The sequence below is a fragment of the Chiloscyllium plagiosum genome, chromosome 2 (assembly GCF_004010195.1).
Source record: "Chiloscyllium plagiosum isolate BGI_BamShark_2017 chromosome 2, ASM401019v2, whole genome shotgun sequence".
NCBI classification, from domain to species: Eukaryota; Metazoa; Chordata; class Chondrichthyes; order Orectolobiformes; family Hemiscylliidae; genus Chiloscyllium; species Chiloscyllium plagiosum.
Genome location: NC_057711.1, coordinates 142,492,648 through 142,511,482, shown reverse-complemented (window position 1 = coordinate 142,511,482; position 18,835 = coordinate 142,492,648). Strand labels below are relative to the sequence as shown.

The following is an 18,835-nucleotide window of genomic DNA, read 5'->3' as shown; positions in this document are numbered from 1 at the left end:
TTGCCAGCAGCAGTTGTGGAAGCAAGGTCATTGGGGACATTTAAGAGACTACTGGATATGCATATGGTCACAGAAATTTGAGGATGCATACATGAGGATCAGTGGTTGGCACAACATCGTGGGCTGAAGGGCCTGTTCTGTGCTGTACTGTTCTGTGTTCTAACAGGGAAGGTGGTAAAAGAAGGGGAGGTGTGGCCTTTTTAGTCAAGGATAGTATAACTGACTGAAAGAACTTTTGACGAAGACCCATCTACTGAGGTAGTATGGGCTGAGATTAGAAACAGGAGAGGAGAGGTCACACTGCTGGCAGTTTTTTATAGGCCTTCACAGAGTTCCAGGCTTGTGGAAGAGGATCGGCAAAAAGATTCTGGATAGGAGTGAAAGGAACAGATTAGTCGTTATGGGGGACTTTAACTTCCCCAACATTGACTGGAAATGCTATAACTCTAGTACGTTGGATGGTTCAAGTTTTGTCCAATGTGTGCAGGAGGGTTTCGTGACACAGTATGTCGAAGGGCTGACAAAAGGTGAGGCCACACTGGATCTGGTGCTTGGTAATGATTTAAAGGCCAGGTGTTTGATTTAGTGGTAGGTGAGCAGTTTGGAGGAAATGACCATAATTCAGTTACATTTAGTTTAGTGATGGAAAGGGATAAATAAATGCCATAGGGCAAGAGTTATCGATGGGGGAAGGGCAATTATAATGCGATTAGGCAAGACTTAGGATGCACAGAATGGAGTAGCAAAATGCTGAGGACGGGGACAATCGAAATGTGGAGCTGGTTTAAGGAACAGATATTGCGTGTCCTTGATAGGTATGTCCTTGTCAGGCAGGGAGGAACTGTGGTTTTACTTCAGAAATTGCATCTCTTGTTAAGTGGAAGAAGGAGGCTTATATGACAATGTGACGAGATGGTTCAGGTGAGGCCATATAAAGTTACAGATTAGCTAGGAAGGATTTAAAGAGAAAGTTAAGAAAGAGAGGACATAAGCAGTCTTTAGCAGGTAGAATAAAGGAGAACCCTAAAGCTTTCTATAGATATGTGAGGAATAAAAGGATGACTAGGGTAGGAATAGGGCCAAAGACAGAAGTGGGAAGTTGTGTGTGGACTCTGTAGATCGGAGAGGTGCTAAACGAATATTTCTCATCCGTTTTCACTCAGGAAAAGGAGAATATTGTAGAGGAGAAGAATGAGATCAGAGATATTAGAAGAGAAAGGATTGAGGTTATTAAGGAAGAAGTTTTATCAATTCTAGAAGGAATGAAAGTAGACAAGTCCCCTGGGCCGGATGAGGATTCGCCAGGAAGCTAGGGAGGTGGTGTTGGAACCTTTGGCTTTGATCTTTGAGTTGTCATTGTCTACAGGTTTAGTACCAGAGGACTGGAGGATTCAAATTTTGTTCCCTTGTTCAAGAAGGGCAGTAGAGATGAGGAGAAAGTGAGGTCTGCAGATGCTGGAGATCAAAGTTGAAACTTTATTGCTGGAACAGCACAACAGGTCAGGCAGCATCCAGGGAACAGGAGATTCGACGTTTCGGGCACAGGCCCTTCTTCAGGAATGAGCAGAGAGTGTTCAGCAGGAGAAGATAAAAGGTAGGGAGGAGGGACTTGGAGGAGGGGAGTTGGAAATGTGATAGGTGGAAAGAGGTCAAGGTGAGGGTGATAGGTCGGAGTAGGATGGAGGCGGAGAGGTCAAGAAGAAGACTGCAGGTCAGGAAGGCGGTGCCGGGCTGGAGGGATCCGGCTGAGACAAGGTGGGGGGAGGGGGGATGAAGAAACTGGTGAAGTCCAAGTTCATCCCCTGCGGTTGGAGGGTTCCCAGTCAGAAGATAAGACGCTCCTCCTCCGACCGTCGGGCAGTAGAGATGACCCAAGTAATCATAGTCCAGTGAGCCTTCCGTCTGTTTTGGAAAGGATTTATAATGACTTGGAGATGCCAGTGTTCGACTGGGACTTTCAAGTTAAAAATCACACAATACCAGGTTATAGTGGTGTTTATTTGGAAACACTAGCTCTCGGAGTGTTGCACCTTCAGGTGGTTGTGGAGAATAAGATTGTAAGAGAATTTATAGCAAAAGTTTAGTGTGATGTAACTGAAGTTATATATTCAACGTTCGATTTATAATCATCTAGCAAGCAACAGTTTGATTGCAGATAGTCAACATGGGCAGATCATGTCTCTCAAAACTCATTGAGTTTTTTTGAGAAGGTGACCAAGCGTGTGGATAAGGGTCGGATAGTTGACGTGGTGTACGTGGACTTCAGTAAGGCCTTTGATAAGGCTCCACATGGTAGGCTGTTGGAGAAAATGCAGAGGCATGGGATTGAGGGTGATTTAGCAGTTTGGATTAGAATCTGGCTTTCTGTAAGAAGGCAGAGAGTGGTGGTGGTTGGAAAATATTCAGCCTGGAGTCCAGTTACTAGTGGTGTGCCACAAGGATCTATTTTGGGACTGCTGTTGTTTGTCATTTTTATAACTGACTTGGATACAGGCATAGGTGGACGGGTTAATAAGTTTGCAGATGACACTAAAGTCGGTGGAATAGTGGACAATGAGTAAGAATGTTGCAGGGTGTCTTAGATAAACTGCAGAATTGGGCTGAGAGGTGGCAATTGGAGTTCAATGCAGATAAATGTGAGGTGATACACTTTGGGAGGAATAACAGGAAAGTAGAATGCTGGGTCAATGGAAAGATTCCTGGCAGTGTGGATGTGCAGAGGGATCTTGGAGTCCATGTACATAGATCCCTGAAAGTTGCCACCCAGGTTGATAGTGCTGTTAAGGCATCCGGTGTGTTAAGTCTTATTAGTAGAGGGATTGAGTTCCAAACCATAATGTCATGCTTCAACTATACAAAAAGGCTAGTGTGGCTACACTTGGAATATTGTGTACAGTTCTGGTCGCCCCATTACAGGGAAAATGTGGAAGCATTGGAAAAGGTGCAGAGGAGACTTACAAGGATGTTGCCGGGTCTAGAGGGAAGGTCTCATTAGGAAAGGCTGAGAGACTTGGGTGTGTTTTCATTGGAAAGGAAAGGCTAAGAGGCGATTTGATAGAGACATACAAGATGGTCAGAGGATTAGATAGGGTAGACGGTGAAAGTCTTTTTCCTTGGATGATGACAACAGCTTGTACAAGGGGGCAAAGCTACATATTGAGGGGTGATAGATTTAAGATGGATGTCAGAGGCATGTACTTTACTCAGAGAATGCCCTACCTGCCAACGTAGTTAACTCAGCTACATTAGGAAGTTAGAAACCATCCTTGGGTAAGCACATGGATGATGATGGGATAGCGTAGGGGATTGGGCTTAGATTAGTTCACAGATTGGCACAACATTGAGGGCCGAAAGGCCTGTTCTGCGCTGTATTGTTCTATGTTCTATGATCTATCTCATGGAATATAGGGAGAACTAGCCATTTGGATACAAAACTGGCTCGAAGATATAAGGCCATTGCTGAGGAGATGAACAAAGTTAAAAATGGGGAGGTGAAGGCAGTAGAATGCATAAAGAACCCATAATTAGATAGTAGAGTCATAGAGATGTACAGCACAGAAACAGACGGGATGGTAGTGGAGGGTTGTTTTTCAGACTGGAGGCCTGTGACCAGTGGAGTGCCACAAGGATGGATGCTGGGTGCACTACTTTTTGTCATCTATATAAATGATTTGGGCATAAACATAAGAAGTATAGTTAGTAAGTTTGCAGTTGACACCAAAATTGGAGGTGTACTGGACAGCGAAGAAGCTTACCTCAGATTACAACGGGACCTTGATCAGATGGGCCAATGGACTGAGGAGTGGCAAATTGAGTTTAATTTAGATAAATGTGAGCTGCTGCATTTTGAGAAAGTAAATCTGAGCAGGACTTATACACTTAATGGAATGGTCTGAGGGAGTGTTGCTGAACAAAGAGACCTTGGAGTGCAGGTTCATAGCTCCTTGAAAGTAGAGTCGCAGATAGGTAGAATAGTGAAGAAGGTGTTTGGTATGCTTTCCTTTATTGGAAAGAGCATTGAGTGTAGACGTTGAGAGGTCATGTTGCGGCTATACAGGATGTTGGTTAGGCCACGTTTGGAATTTTGCAGGCAATTCTGGTCTCCTTCCTATCAGAATGATGTTGTGAAACTTGAAAGGGTTCAGAAAAGATTTACAAGGATGTTGCCAAGGTTGGAGGGTTTGAGCTGTAGGGAGAGGCTGAATAGGCTGGGGTTGTTTTCCCTGGAAGGTTGGAGGCTGAGGGGTGATGTTATAGAGGTTTATAAAATCATGAGGGGCATGAATAGGATAAGTCGACAAAGTCTTTTACCTGGAGTGGGGGAGTCCAGAACGAGAGGGCATAGGTTTAGGGTAAGAGGGGAATGATATAAAAGAGACCTAAGAGGCAACTTTTTCAAGCAGAGAGTGGTGCGTGTATGGAATGAGCTGCCAGAGGAAGTGGTGGAGGCTGGTACAATGTCAGCATTTTAAAAGGCATCTGGACGGATATATGTTTTAGAAGGGTTTAGAGGGATTTGGGCCAAGTGCTGGCAAATGGGACTAGATTAGGTTGTGATATCTGTTCGCCATAGATGAGTTGGACTGAAGGTTCTGTTTCCATGCTGTACATCTCTATGACTCTACCATTTAATTTTGGGTCCTTTATGCGTTCCACTGCCTTCACCACCTCATCATGAGCGGGTGATTTTTAACTTTGTTCACCTCCTCAGCAATGGCCTTCAACTGCTAGAGCCTAAATTCTGGAATTCCCAATCTAAATTTCATTGGTCAGCCTCTGTCCAACATCTTGAATAAAGCTTATCACCACATTGTCTTATTCCATGGATATAGACACAGTGGATAGAGAGAAGTTGTTCCCTGTGATGCGGGTCATGAATCAAAGGATTTGATTTAAGGTGATTGGTAACAGAAACAACTGCACCATGAAGGAACTATATTTTCTAAACCATATATGATTCTGATCTGGAGTGTTTTATCTGGGAGAATAGTGGAGACAGGTACAACTGAGGCTCTCTAAAAGGAATTGGATTAGCGCACGAAGAGAGAGAATTTGCAGGATTCTGGTGGAAATGCAGGGGAATGTGATGAGCAGAGTTTCTTCAGGGAACCTGCACACATCCATGGTGAACGGAATGGCTGCCTCCAGTCATAATCATTCGGATTCCCTGGCTTGGCATCAATTTTAGACTGATTTATGCTGTGTAAAGAAGATTTACTACAATAATAGTTTTCAATTGCGCTGTTGGAATCAGCCACTTCAAACGCACTAAAAATATCCTCGGTCACTACTTGCTCAAAAAGTATGCAAAAATTAACTATTTCTAACTTGCATGCTGAAAATTGCTCCAAGGGTTGCATATTGAAATATCACGAATATTAACATTGTACTTGGTGGCTAGTGCAATTTACTTTTCCTTACGATCAGTGTTTGCCAATCTGATACTGATAAATTAGAGCTTGGTGGAAGTAAATACAGTTGTATCTTTCAAAAGTCAACTGGAAATGTGCTGAAAACAAAAAAACATTTAGAGCTGCAGGGTAGAACAGGATGAATTGTAACTCGTTCAAAGGCATGCAAAGTGAGCTGAACAACGATTCACTGCATTATAAAACTTTCTAACTTTTCACTCTTGTGCAGATGACTTTAATTTGATAACCATAAAAAATGCCAATTGGTCTTTGTTTACACAACCCAAAGTTATCATTTTTAAAAACTACAAGTCACAATTGACTTTGCTGTAGTTGCAACCTCTACTCAGCTGTTTTGCCATTTCTGGTGAAAGAACTATACTGGGCAATGTGAATGGTTTTCACTCCAAATGAATTACCAACCTCCAGTTATTAAGTTACTTAGATTTTTGAATTACTTCTATCTTTGTACTCTATGGCTCGCTGGTTAGCTCAGTTGTCTAGACAGCTGGTTTGCAATGCAGAGTGATGTGAACAGCATGAGTTGAATTGCTCTCTCGCGTACGCTCGCTCTCTCGCTTGCTCTCTCTCTCGCACACGCGCGCTCTCTAAGTTGGTACATGAGCCTCCTCTGCGTAGGAGAGGGTGCGGACTGCAGATGCTGGAGATCAGAGTTGAAAAGTGTGGTGCTGGAACAGCTGGTCAGGCAGCATCCAAGGAGCAGGAGAGTCGATATTTTGCGCATGAACTCTTCATCAGGAAGAGCTCATCCTCTAAATGTGAACCCTCCTGCTCCTCGGACGCTGCCTGGCTGGCTGTGCTTTTCCTGCACCACACTTTTCGACCTGTCTTCTGCATATCCAGTAAGAAATCCATCTGCTCAGCTTGTGCAAGCAGCTTATCTGAGGAAAGACTTCAGTTTTGAGCTGCCTACCTCATGATCATTGGCTTTCAGATAACTTTCACTCTCCGCTTCTTTTTAAATCTACTCGGATGTTGTTTAGTCAGCAATCAAAGTCAACTTCTTAAGCCAATCCATTTTCTGGAAAGGGGGTTTTGTCCGTTTTGTTATCCTACTTGTCTTCCAGAGATCGCTTGCTTGTGTGACTGTAGAAAATTAATGTTTTAGTTTCTTATTTTTGGTACAAATCCACTGAGAACAAAAATAGATTAACATTTTCTTTGCAGTGTTATTTCCAAACTAAGCAGCACCTGTTTGTCATTATTCTTTTTTAAGTCCATTGATCATCCAGGCTTATAGTAGGTAAATAACTGCACAGAGGCCATTATCCCGTCACCCTTTATTTATATGTGGAGAGTCCTTGACGCTGATCTAACTCCCTCAGAGCCAGCTCCGAGTGAACATAATGTCTGACACTCCTGTTCTCTTTATTTCTAGAGACACTCCTGTTTAAATTTTTTATTTTATAAAACAGTGCAGTTTACAAATAATTAACGTTAACAGCTGTATACAGAGAAACAGCAATTTACAAGGGAGAGGAGCAGCAAAGCCAGGCCCCAGACCCCACCGTTCTACAATAGAGCATGATTTTGATTCATCGACCTCTGGGTTATGTGCCCTACACACTCCTGCTACACCACTGTGCTTGCTAACACTCCTGTTCTTGTCAGCCAGGATTCCTTGATTGGACAAGGTTAACAGCCCCAATCAGGGAACTCCTATTCTATGATGACCACCAGCTGACCTTGTTATAATCACTACACGAGGCCTCTGGTGAGACTCCTTACTGAAGCCGTTCTAAAAATCAGTGACCACTACATTTACCTTAACTATCCATTTACTTACTTGCTCTAGCTGAAATTGTAAAATTTAATTTGCCTTTATAATCAACTCATGCTAGTTGCTTTTAGTAAACCCACTCATTTTCAAATGCTTTCTAAAACACAAATAACTTGTCTTGAAATAGTAAAATCCTGATGTGCCAAATCTGAGAGAGTTGATAAGCAACTGAAGAGCGAATTTGCATGGTTCTGGTGAAAGAGCAGGGGAATAAGGTTAACTGCATTTCTCCTTCAAAGAACCTGCACACACCATGCTGAACTGAAGGTCGTCTCCTGTACAATAACAATTTTGATTCCTTATCTTGGCGTCAATTTTGGATTGATTGATTACGCTCTGTAAATAACCTTTGGCAGATTTACCACATTAAGTTTTAGATTGCTTGTTTGGAATCAGCCACTTCCAGCACACCATTACAATCCTAGATGACTTCTTTTGATGTATAAAGAAGTGCAACAGCCATGTGCATTGCTAGTAACGAGATAAATGTCATTTATGAAAAGAGTTAAATTTTTATTGATGGCAATTGATATTTAGAACGGCTTTCAGTCAGGAAGATGTACTGTTGTATGATTTTTTTTTATATCACACTCAGATCTCACAGTAGAGGCTTGGTTTAATGTTTTAGCCAAAGAAAGCACCTCCCTCTTATAAGTTCTTCCAAACTCTTCTGTCAGGAGAATATACAAAAGCTTAAACACATGTACCACCAGGTTCAAGAACAGTTGCTTCCCCATTGTTATTAGGCTTCCAAATGGATCTCTTAAATTTCAAATCTAATCTTGTTTTTTGTGCACCTTCTTTGCAGCCATAGTTTTGTAATCCTTGCTCTGTTCTATCACCCTTAGATCTTTGTGTGGTATGATCTGTCTGTACTGCAGAGAGCATTTTGCTGTACCTTGGTACATGTGACAAAACTAAATCAAAATCAAATCAATGCATGTAATAGTCAGATTAAAGGGAGGAAGATCAGAAGGTCCAAATGTGGCACTGGGTTTATGTGAAGGATTCACTGTGACATAGCAACATATTTTGTTGTGCTGCAGATTGGAAGGAGTCCAGAGTACACCAAGTTATTTTGCAATTTTTTGCATTTTTTAATCTTCTACTTCACGCTGATTCCCTCTGCAATATCTCCACCTGGAGACCACTTAGTGGTCGCAGTCTCTATACCTTTGCACTATTGTATATCTACAATATTCAATATTCAGTAACTTTGCTTTCCCAGGCACTGAGAGTTCCAAATGACTTTTGAAGTATTGTTCCACAAGTGAATTTAGCAAACAGATTGCATGCAACAAATAACACAGCTGACTAGCTAATTTATTTCTGGTTGAGGTTGGAAATGGTCACCAGTGCTGGATATTGAAGGTGGATTTAACAGCATGTTATCAATTTTGTAGGCTTGGTAATGAACAGGAGAACCTGTTTATCTGTCGGTAGCTCGACATGACCTTTACTCGATCTGATCCAAAAAGTTTGTCAGTTTAACATCTTGTGATTATATTTCTACTTTTAGTAAAATGGTATCCAATTGGAAATTGTGTTGAGGTGATGTTATGGTTCAAGTTTCCACTCGTTTATTTGCATATACTCAAACGCAAGTTTTCCAAGGACCATTGCATGCTGACAGCATCTTGGAATGGCATGGTTTTTAAAATCTTGCACAATGAATTTCTTGATATTTTTGAGTGGTACCCTGCTGAAATTTTATTAACAGTGAAAAATCACTTTATCCCAAGTTGGCATTTTTTAATAACAATCTTTTGGTCACAACTAGAGTACCCCAATTCCAAATTTTTTTTTCATCCTGTGATGTTGATTTGGCCACAGTTGTGCATGCACACCTGGCCTGGTTCTCACACTCATTTCTCTCATCACAGTGTCATTGGTGTACACTCACCTCCAACCATACCGCCAAACACACACTATCAACCCCTGTTTACTGGCCACCACTGTTTTCTGCTTGGTGATTTCATCACTCATGCTACCTTAAACTTGAGGAGCTGGCATTTCTGCTTATGGCTGGCTGACTCTTGCTTGCCTCCAGTCCTGAACCCTCACTGCCCACTGACAAGCTGTAATCCTCATTTCTACTTTTCACAGGTGCTGCCAAACCATCACTTATTACAGTGCTCCATGAGAAGTCCCCTTGGTTGATGTTACTCCTCGAGTGTTCTGCTTACATTGTATTTTCTAGTTAGGTGAACCTGGGAGCCATTCCCACCATATTCCATATCACCATCTTTCTATTTTGGCTTGATTTGCAAATTGCAGTTATCTGGGACTTGATGTTGACACCACAGGCAATGCACACACATATGCAGATAGTGCACCCTCTGCAGGATCATTTGGTGCACTCTTTCATTTTCTTAAACAATTAAATATTTATTTATTAATTTTTCCAAGGTCTTCCAGTTGTGTCTTTGTGGCAAAATAAAACCAAGCAATTTCAAAAGGCTGCTACAACTGTAATATCTGAAAACAACATGGTGCTTAATTCAGTCTTAGATATGGCCTGCAATTTTGTTTAAAATCAAGATCACCCAAACCAGCACACAAGACTTTGGGGAGTTGGTTTGTGCATGAAGTAACTTCAAATTCTGAAATCTTTTGCTCAGTTTGGCCATTTTTATTCACTATGCTGGATATACCAGTGCAACTTAGTAGAAATGCTGCCTCAGTATCTTTTAAGCTGGCTCCTTAAGTCCTTCCATATTGCAGCAAACTGCTGAGATTATCATCATCACTTGTATTAAGACTGCTCCTCCTGAGGCCAGCAGTTGGTTGACAAAGCATGTTCTTTAGATTTAGTGGATATTGAAGTCTCCCCGTGCTGGACATCCATCTCCACAGTCCAGTCTCCAAGTCAAGTAAAAGTGGGTTTCATAAGTATCATCATTACAACTTTACACAGCTGCCACCAAATGTACAACTTGTACTTAGCTAGCACCTTTAATAGAAGGAAGTTTTGTCAGGTGCTTTTGGTGAAATCGAATTGAGGGAGAAAATTAAGGTAGGTAATAGAAAGCTTTGTGGAAAAAAAACTTGGTTTTAAAGTTTGGGAGCAAAGTAAGACAAAACCATTTGGGAGTAGATTCCGTAGGTTACAGGTTGTTGAAGGTTATGTTGAAAAGTGCGCTGCTGAAGAGCGGAAGGTTTAGTGGAGACCCATCTGAAAGTAAAAATATTGTAGAGGAAGGCTCAGTTAGGCTTAGAGATATCAAATTTTCCTTTATGATTGAGGTAGGGATCTGATGTAGTCCATTGAAGATGGGGTGATGGGTGGACAGAGCAGGGTTGTGAATTGTTTAGAATTTATTCAGTTTCGATGTCTCTAAGTTAAGGAGGGGGTTCAGTTGAGCAAAAGCCAAGTCATTGAAACAGATCCCAATATCTATGGGAATAAGATAAGGCAGAAATAGTCACTTTAAAAGGTAAGATGCTGACATAGCAACCTAATGATTTATTTGTGGAAAAACATAATCTCTCAGTAATCTATCCCAATCTCATGAGCAAGTTCTGAAACCTTGTGAATTTGCACAGGATGCTGCAAGTTTTCTATTCTGGCATACTTGATGTTAGGATTGGAACGAGTTAGAAAATATTTATCCAACATCTGGAAATACCACTTTAATGTGCATTTCGCTATATTTTAAATTTAAAAATTTTGCAACTTGTTAAGTGCATGATCTACTTGACTGACTCCTGTGTAATATGTGCACTTTTACTCTTGGTTAGAATGGGAAGAAAATCAGGCAGTGGCCATTACTGCACCTTTTCCGGCTGCTTTTAATGCTAGGTAGCCAGGTTGCTGACTTGCTATATGCTGGTCAGTGATGCGGTTGCAGAGTGTAGGACAGTATGGCCCTGAAGTTGCTGTTGAATTTTGTTTTAATTTTGCATCCATCCCCTTACTGCTTCCTACAAAGGAGGTAAGTATTCCAATGGCCCAGTAATGGCGAGGTGCCACTCTACACTTTCTGAAGGCATAGGATATATGAAGCATATAAATAATTACAATGTTACAATTACCAAACGGTTTGTAAGTTTTCATGCACAACTTTTCTGTAAAATCTGCATTATAGGGGAACCTCGATTATCCGAATGAGATGGACGGACACTATTTCGTTCGGATAATCAGTTATTCGGTTAATTGATTAAATGCCTTTCCTCTGGGGCTCGGAGTTTTTAAACTCTGCTCCCCGTTCAGGAGACTACGGCAGCACACAGCAGTGAGACTCTCAACAACAAGGCTGCTGCTGCTGCCTTTTTGGGTTTTGTCTCCAAATAGCACAAACACACAGCCACAGTCACAATCACAACTTTTTACTGCAAATGTTTCACAGGTTTCACGATTACCCTGCTTAGGACAATGTTGGAGAGATTATCTTGGGAAGCGGGGTTTAGGGTACACCCCTCAGTCGAACTCCAGGGGAAGTGTGGAGAGAGAGAGAGGGCGGGAGGTCAGTCATTTGGAGATGGTGCCTATTTAATCACTGTAAACAAAAGACGTGATCATTGTTAGAAACACGTCTTTGCTGTAATGTTTCCATCGGGATCTTGAGATCTCCTTCATATAAATCCGATTTTTGGATAATTGGTATTCGAATAATCAAAATTCCTGTGTATATATCTACAAAGTGTTAAATTATGTATGTTTTTACTTTAAGTTTCGCAGTATTTTGATTTTATGCTCCATTTTAATTTACCTTCTATAATTTTAAAATATTAAAATTCTGAAGTATTTTAGTAACCTTTTACTAAAATACTAACCTCCACATAAGGAAAACATCCAGTTGCTGCTGAATCATTGACTTGTCTGTGTCGGTTCTATTTACTTCTATGGTTTGTTATGGAATAGTTATATATAGTTGGGATAGGTTTATCATTGATGGCATTTCATTTATGACCTATCATTTGGGAACCAAGAAACACTGAGGGCTTAGTTTGCCCTGAGACTTAATGCTGTCATCGGGCCTCAAGTTATAGCTGAACATCTTTTTATAGTGATAGTGTGATATCTGGATGGCATCTGTACCTTGGCTTCCTGTGTTTAATTTAAAAACACACTACTGTATTCTAGCAATAGAATCATGGGTGCACAAAGTTGAGTCAACAATTCTGCTGACAGGATAAGGGAGACAGTCCTTGCATCAGTTCAAAGTTCATGTCTGATGACCACAATGGCAGAACTAACCAATGTAAAAGCAAGTGGCATCTTCTGCTTACCTTATTAATTATGCAGCTGAGATTTTGGGTAATGTTTCACCCGAACGGAGTGTTGGGTGAGGCACCAGTGCCAGACTTGGTGGCTCACATGCTGCTGGTGCCATTTCAAAAGCTGAGCTGCAGACCACTTCAGACACCAAGTCAAGAACAATCCCTCACACGGTAGTGCTCGACATTGACAAAGTCGCAGAGAAAAGGCAATCTAACGCCCTGCTTCTAGACCAAAAGCTCGAGTGATACCGATAGGCAGCGTGGTGGAGAGGCAAGCAGTCATTCTTCCTGCTGACCACGCCAGCAGATCAAGCAGGAATTGCAGCATAGGTCAGTGCTATGTTCCAAAGGAAAAAGAGATATCCAGCAGGACACAGGAGATTAATGTTCTTTTGTGATCCACAAGAATAAGTTCTTCTCTTGTACCTCTCAATCATGGCTCGCACCCTGTCTAATTCAGTGCAGGTGCCTCAGTAAGGCTCGTGGATGACTACTCTCAGTATTTTATGCATCATTTCTACTTGAGGACTCTCACACTCGCCTCATTCTTACAAACTATTAAGCATTTGTACCCTCTAAGCTTCCCACTCGCGCACTGAGTTCACTTCTTCACTGCTTGCTCATGCATGACCACAAACTGCTCCATCATCTGCTTCCATCATTACTCAGTCCCTCCCTTTGTCTCATTTCAGGACGAACTGGCCCAAGACTCCGTCAACCACCCAAAATTACCTACCCGTAATTCTTAGATCTTCAGGCCTGACTGTGGGCTGTTGACAGCACGTGGTTCCACACTATCAGTAGGACCAATGCCTGACCGACTGGTGGTCACCCCTGTACTGGAATTGAACCAGCCATTGGACTGACTGCAGTGGTAGCCCCTTTACCCACTGAGAATTGTCCCTTTTGACTTTTCTACATTGCATGTACTTCAAGCAAATGGCTATGTGTTTGTCACATAAACTGCAGGAATATGCTGCAACTCTATCATTGTGGCATGGTGCCATACAGAGATATGTCCACCCCACTTGTAACTAATTATATTAACTGTTCAGTCCACAACACTATCTCCAGCTGTCTGCCTTTCCCTCTGAGCTAAGAAAGCAATGCAAACCATAGGCTGGCAGCACGCAACTGAACATTGAAGGTCTTGTGCATTAAGTGGCTAGCAGCCAGCTCAGTAATTTAATTATTGTGTAGGAAGAAACAGAAACTAGGTCATCACCAAGTAAATGTTAAAGTCAACGAGCAATAAGAAAGTAAGCTAGGAGTAGTAAGATTGTGTGTTCTTGTCAGCGCAAAGCTGTCCTGTGTAGATGCATGGCTGTCCCTGCAAGCAAAGTGAACTGGCAGAATAATGCAAGTAGTAGATGTTCTTCAGCTCCAAAGTAAAGTGTTGAATGCCCGAGTTGGCCTGAGAGCAGGAGGATGATCCTGGAGCATTCAAGGACATTGTCCCAGCCATTATACCACTCCTGCTTCTAGTCTGCTATCCATGAGCCCTGGTTCACTTGTCAGGAATTTACACCATCTAGTTTCATAATGGAGGAGAGGAAAAAATGGAAGTGGAATGTAAATACAGGTCACTCTGCTGTATCGCAACAGTTGCATTCCTCTGCAACTCTGTGCTATAGAAAATCACGCTGTACAAAATCATTATAGAAAATTGCTATTCCCGTTCAGTACAATGTTCACATTATCCAAACGACATTCACAATTTATCAATTGCATTATAACCAATTTGTGTTAGTGAAACACACATTATACCAGAATGACCTGTGGGGCAAGTTGGGGTTTGATATGCAAATACAAGGAAATAACATAGCAACTTCTGATCTGCCCATGGTGTGGCAATTTTAGGCTTGTGTGGGGAAATTGGGAGAGCTTTTCTTTTTGCAAAAATCTGATTTTTTTTTTTATTTTTCACTTTTGCCCTATTTTGCCACCATCCTTGCTGTAACTCTCCCCTCACCGTGGAGGGGAACATTCCACCTCTGATTTTCATTCCAAGGAAGGAGGTAATGGGTACATGAAGTGTGGCCCACCACACTTAAAGGCAGCCTGCTGAGTGCAGATTTGAGTCTAGAGTGGTGCTGGAAAAGCACAGCAGGTCAGGCAGCATCCGAGGAGTAGGAAAATCGGCATTTCGGGCAAAAGCCCTTCATTTGGGCTGGTTTAGAAAGCCTGTCTTGATTCTCTGGGACTTCAACACTGTTTATTTTATTTGCCTGTCACGCGTCACTTTTTCAACCACTCCCGATGCCCCTCCTCCACCTAATCCTAATGGCCTTGCATTGCCTCCATACCAGCTCAGCACTTCTATGCTCATGCATCCTACACAGAAACAGTGATCTCAATTGTATCAATTGCATTTGTTGCAATGCTTGAAAATAGCATTTTACTTTGTCTTAACAACTCAATAAAAGTGCTGATCAGTCAGTACCAGAAGCAGAAACTACAGTCACTTAAAACCTCTTTGATCATGTATTAATAAACACTAAACTATTGACAGAGTAAATCTAAGAGAAAATAAAATTGTCAGTTAGGAAATATTTCCCTTGTGTGTATTTCTCTCCAAATAATGGAAATCTGCTTGAAGTTATGTGCTTGAAGTTGTTGCTGTGGATGAATTAAAGGATTGACAGTTTTATTGGAGAATTTTAATAAGTTTTTAAAGGTTTTTGGCTGTTTTGTTCTAGCTTTGCTGCAGATGCCATTGTTACATTTGGGTTCATTGGTTCTGTTTCAGGAGCCAGTGGGAGGGAGCCAGTTGGCATAGGAAATGTTGGTAAGACCTTTTGAAATTATCTTTCAAAAGCTTCCCTCATACAGACTATGGTTAACAAGTAGTTGAAAAGCTGGCCTGATTCCTGAACAAATGCAAGTAGCAGGAAATGTCTAATTCACCTGTACAAGTGACAAGTACAAGGTGAGACCTCAGTTCTTGCAAAGCTGAAGAAGGGCTTATGCCCGAAACGTCAATTCTCCTGTTCCTTGGATGCTGCCTGACCTGCTGCGCTTTTCCAGCAACACATTTTCAGCTCAGTTCTTGCACCCTTGTCCCATTCTAATGAAAACGGAGGTGCCAGGAACATGCAGTGTGAATCTCTGAATCTGGTCCCATTCTCTCTTTTTAATAGTAAACTGAGCAGAAATTCATCCTTTTATTTTAGCTCCATATTCATAAAGGCTAACACTGAATTCATTTCTATTAAATTTAAAGAAGAAGATATATGTTTACATGGGTCACTGCTTAAAACAGGACTTTGTAAGACAGTGCCTTCTTATTTTTCAGTATCTTTGATTATGGACTGAAATAGGAAAAGGGCTGTGTTTTAATACCAAAGTTTGGGGAAGGGATTGTTGCACTTTTTAAATGTTAGATACTGAAACTCAATGTAGGTGGTGTTTACACTGCTTTTTTGTCAACCAGTGGGGGAAGGCTGGTCGCAGATGGCTTGCAACAGGGGACGTGTACAAAGTGAGATTTGGCTGGCAACAAGTAGCTATTAATTTATGGAGTGGTGAGTAACTGTTGATGACAATAAAAGCCATCAACTTGTTAACAGCTACGTGATTGGATAGCTGAGCACTTGTAGATGTGAGCAATATGCCCATAAATGTATTGGACCTCTGCAAGGGGGGGTTATGTGTGTCTCTGTACGGTAACAGAAAAGCCTAAGCCTGAAGAAATCAATTTATTTTACCACACCAATTGCTGTAAGCTGTAGCTTTTAACCAATGACTGGGAGACTTTGCAATGTACCAATTGCCTGTGCCTCCTGCAAAGAAGTGAAAAAGACTGAAGAACAACTGGAGAGTCCAAAACTAAAGGGCATAGGTTCAAGGTGAAAGGGGAAAGATTTAAAAGTGGCCAAAGGGGCAACTTCTTTGCCCAGAGGGTGGTGCATCTTGGAATGAGCTACCACAGGAGGTGGAGGCTGGTAAAATTACAACGTTTAAACGGTGTTTGGATGGATACATGAATAGAAAAGGTTTAGAGTGATTTGGGCCAAATGTAGGCAAGTGGGACTAGATCAGTTTAGGATATCTTGTCAGAGCAGATAAGTTGAGCCGCAGGGTATGTTTCCATGCTGTACAACTTTATGACTCTATTTCCTGGTGAGCGAAAGGATCATTTCAGCGAACCCTGTGTACAGGGGCTATCAAGTTGTCTCCCCTCCACTCATAACACAAGTTTTTTTGTCTGTTGGTTGGGGTGGGGGGGGAGGGGTTTCAAGGGATTTTGTAGTTTATTTAATGGAGATATATGCCACAGTTCTTTGTTGTTTAACTGTAACTAGAATCTGCTTCTTTGTAACAAATGGTAAATCTTGTTGAATGTAAAACCTGGTCCATGTGTTCTGTTCACTTGAATCTAAACAAGAGTTAAATCAGGGACTACATTTGCATACTTTGATAAAATCTTTAACTTATGAGACGATTCCAGGAAAAGCAGAGCTTGACTTCTACTGTGATGCTCCAGTGAGGCATGATAACTTAGAGGTATACTTGTTGTTTCAAAACAGTTGACCTCATATTGCCTGTTTTAAAACACAGTAGTCCCCCTGCACCCACACGGATATGTTCTAAGACCTACTGCGGAAGCCTAAACCTGCAGATAGTAGTGAACCAATTTGTTTAAATGGGAAATTTACCTCCCCAGCAGCCCCCTGGTTCTGTTATGATCCATGTAATATATTCAGTTACTACAGATAACTGAAACTGTGGAAACCAACTCCGTGGATACGATAATCACCCTGTATATCTGCCAGTGTGGCATACTTACTCAATTTGCCAATAACTGTACTACCAATCTTGGGCAAAGTTGCATGTATGGCTTTCTACTTGGGCAAACAGTGTTAATATTGCCTAAAATCTTACCCATACTGAGGTAGTAGTTGGATGAGAGGATAGTCTCATTAGGGATGTGTAGATTTTCTAATAGATATGAATGTGCCTTTGGTTTTCCTAATACCTTTGCAGATATTGAAAATTCCATTTTGCTGTAACGATCAGTTCTGAACATCTGTTACTTAAATAAACCAGTTTAACACCATTGTATTTGTGATGTGATTACTTGATGCAATTCAGTTGTCCTCACATTTATTTATTATTCTTGCCACTATTCAGATTTAAGTGGCAAATTGAAGCTGTGGGTGATTTTGTGAGATCTGCGATTATAATCGAGCTGGTAAATAATGACATTTGGCATCATAATGAAGTCAAACAAGAATATCTCAGTTGTAAATGGTAGCGCTGCCTAGGTCACAAAACAGATATCATTGTTAAACATGTTTATCAAGTGGGTTATTAAATAAATGTTGACCTTGCTAGTTTTTTATCTACATCCTAAGTATTAATTACACATTTTAGTTCTCATGAGGGCATTAAATATCAACAACCTCTGTGCGTCTGGAGGTTCTTGTAAGCCAGAATCCAGGTACGTAGACTAACAATGAAAAAGGATCCAGGTAGGTATTTTATCTTCCTGAAGGGGATGAATGAAGTATTTGGGTTTTCTGGTGCACTGACAATGTAATTTTAATATCTTGAGAAGTTTATGCAATATCATGTTATTATTGGACATGCATCACTATTTTTTATTGTCACTGAATCAATATCCTGGTATCCTGACCTAACCCAACAGGAGCAACATCAGCACAAGAACTACAGTGATTCAAGAAGATTCGCCACATGATAACTGGAGATGGGCAACAAATATGGCTTTACCAGTGTATCCCAAAGCCTGAGAGCAATTCTATTTTTAAAAACGTATCAATCGGGATGAAGTCCAATCCTCCTTAGTTCATTATCACTTAACTCAAAAGATAAAAGTTCAATTAATTTATTGTGTCCAATGTTTACATTATTTACGTTGCTGCACTTAAATGCTGCATGTGGTTTTATAAGAACATAAGATTTTTGAAGTATTAGCAGTAATCTTTATTTGTTAAGCTATTCCCTATATATACTAAGTAATAATATTTATCATTTAAAAAGAGGTGGAATTTCACTTTGCATCTGAACAACGGATCGGAAGTTACACAAGAAAAGAGTTAAAAATCACACAACACCAAGTTATAGTCCAACAGGTTTAATTGGAAGCACACTAGCTTTCGGAGCGACGCTCCTTCATCAGGTGATAGTGGAGGGCTCGATCGTAACACAGAATTTATAGCAAAAATTTGCAGTTTGATGTAACTGAAATTACACATTGAAGAATTGATTGTCTGTTAAGCCTTTCATCTGTTAGAATACAGTGATAGTTTCACTTCTTTCATGTGTAAATCACAAAACCCTTTTTTTAAAAGTTGCATTCTCGGGTTAGCTGTTAACTGGTAATCAATTCTTCAATGTATAATTTCAGTTACATCACACTGCAAATCTTTGCTATAAA

At 41.0% G+C, this 18,835-nt stretch overlaps 1 protein-coding gene across 7 annotated transcripts in view; it reads left to right on the top strand.

Moving 5' to 3' along the window:
• LOC122564829 (beta-amyrin 11-oxidase-like) overlaps window positions 1-18,835 on the top strand; it is a 119,983-nt gene that overhangs the window by 37,805 nt on the left and 63,343 nt on the right. The window lies entirely within an intron of this gene.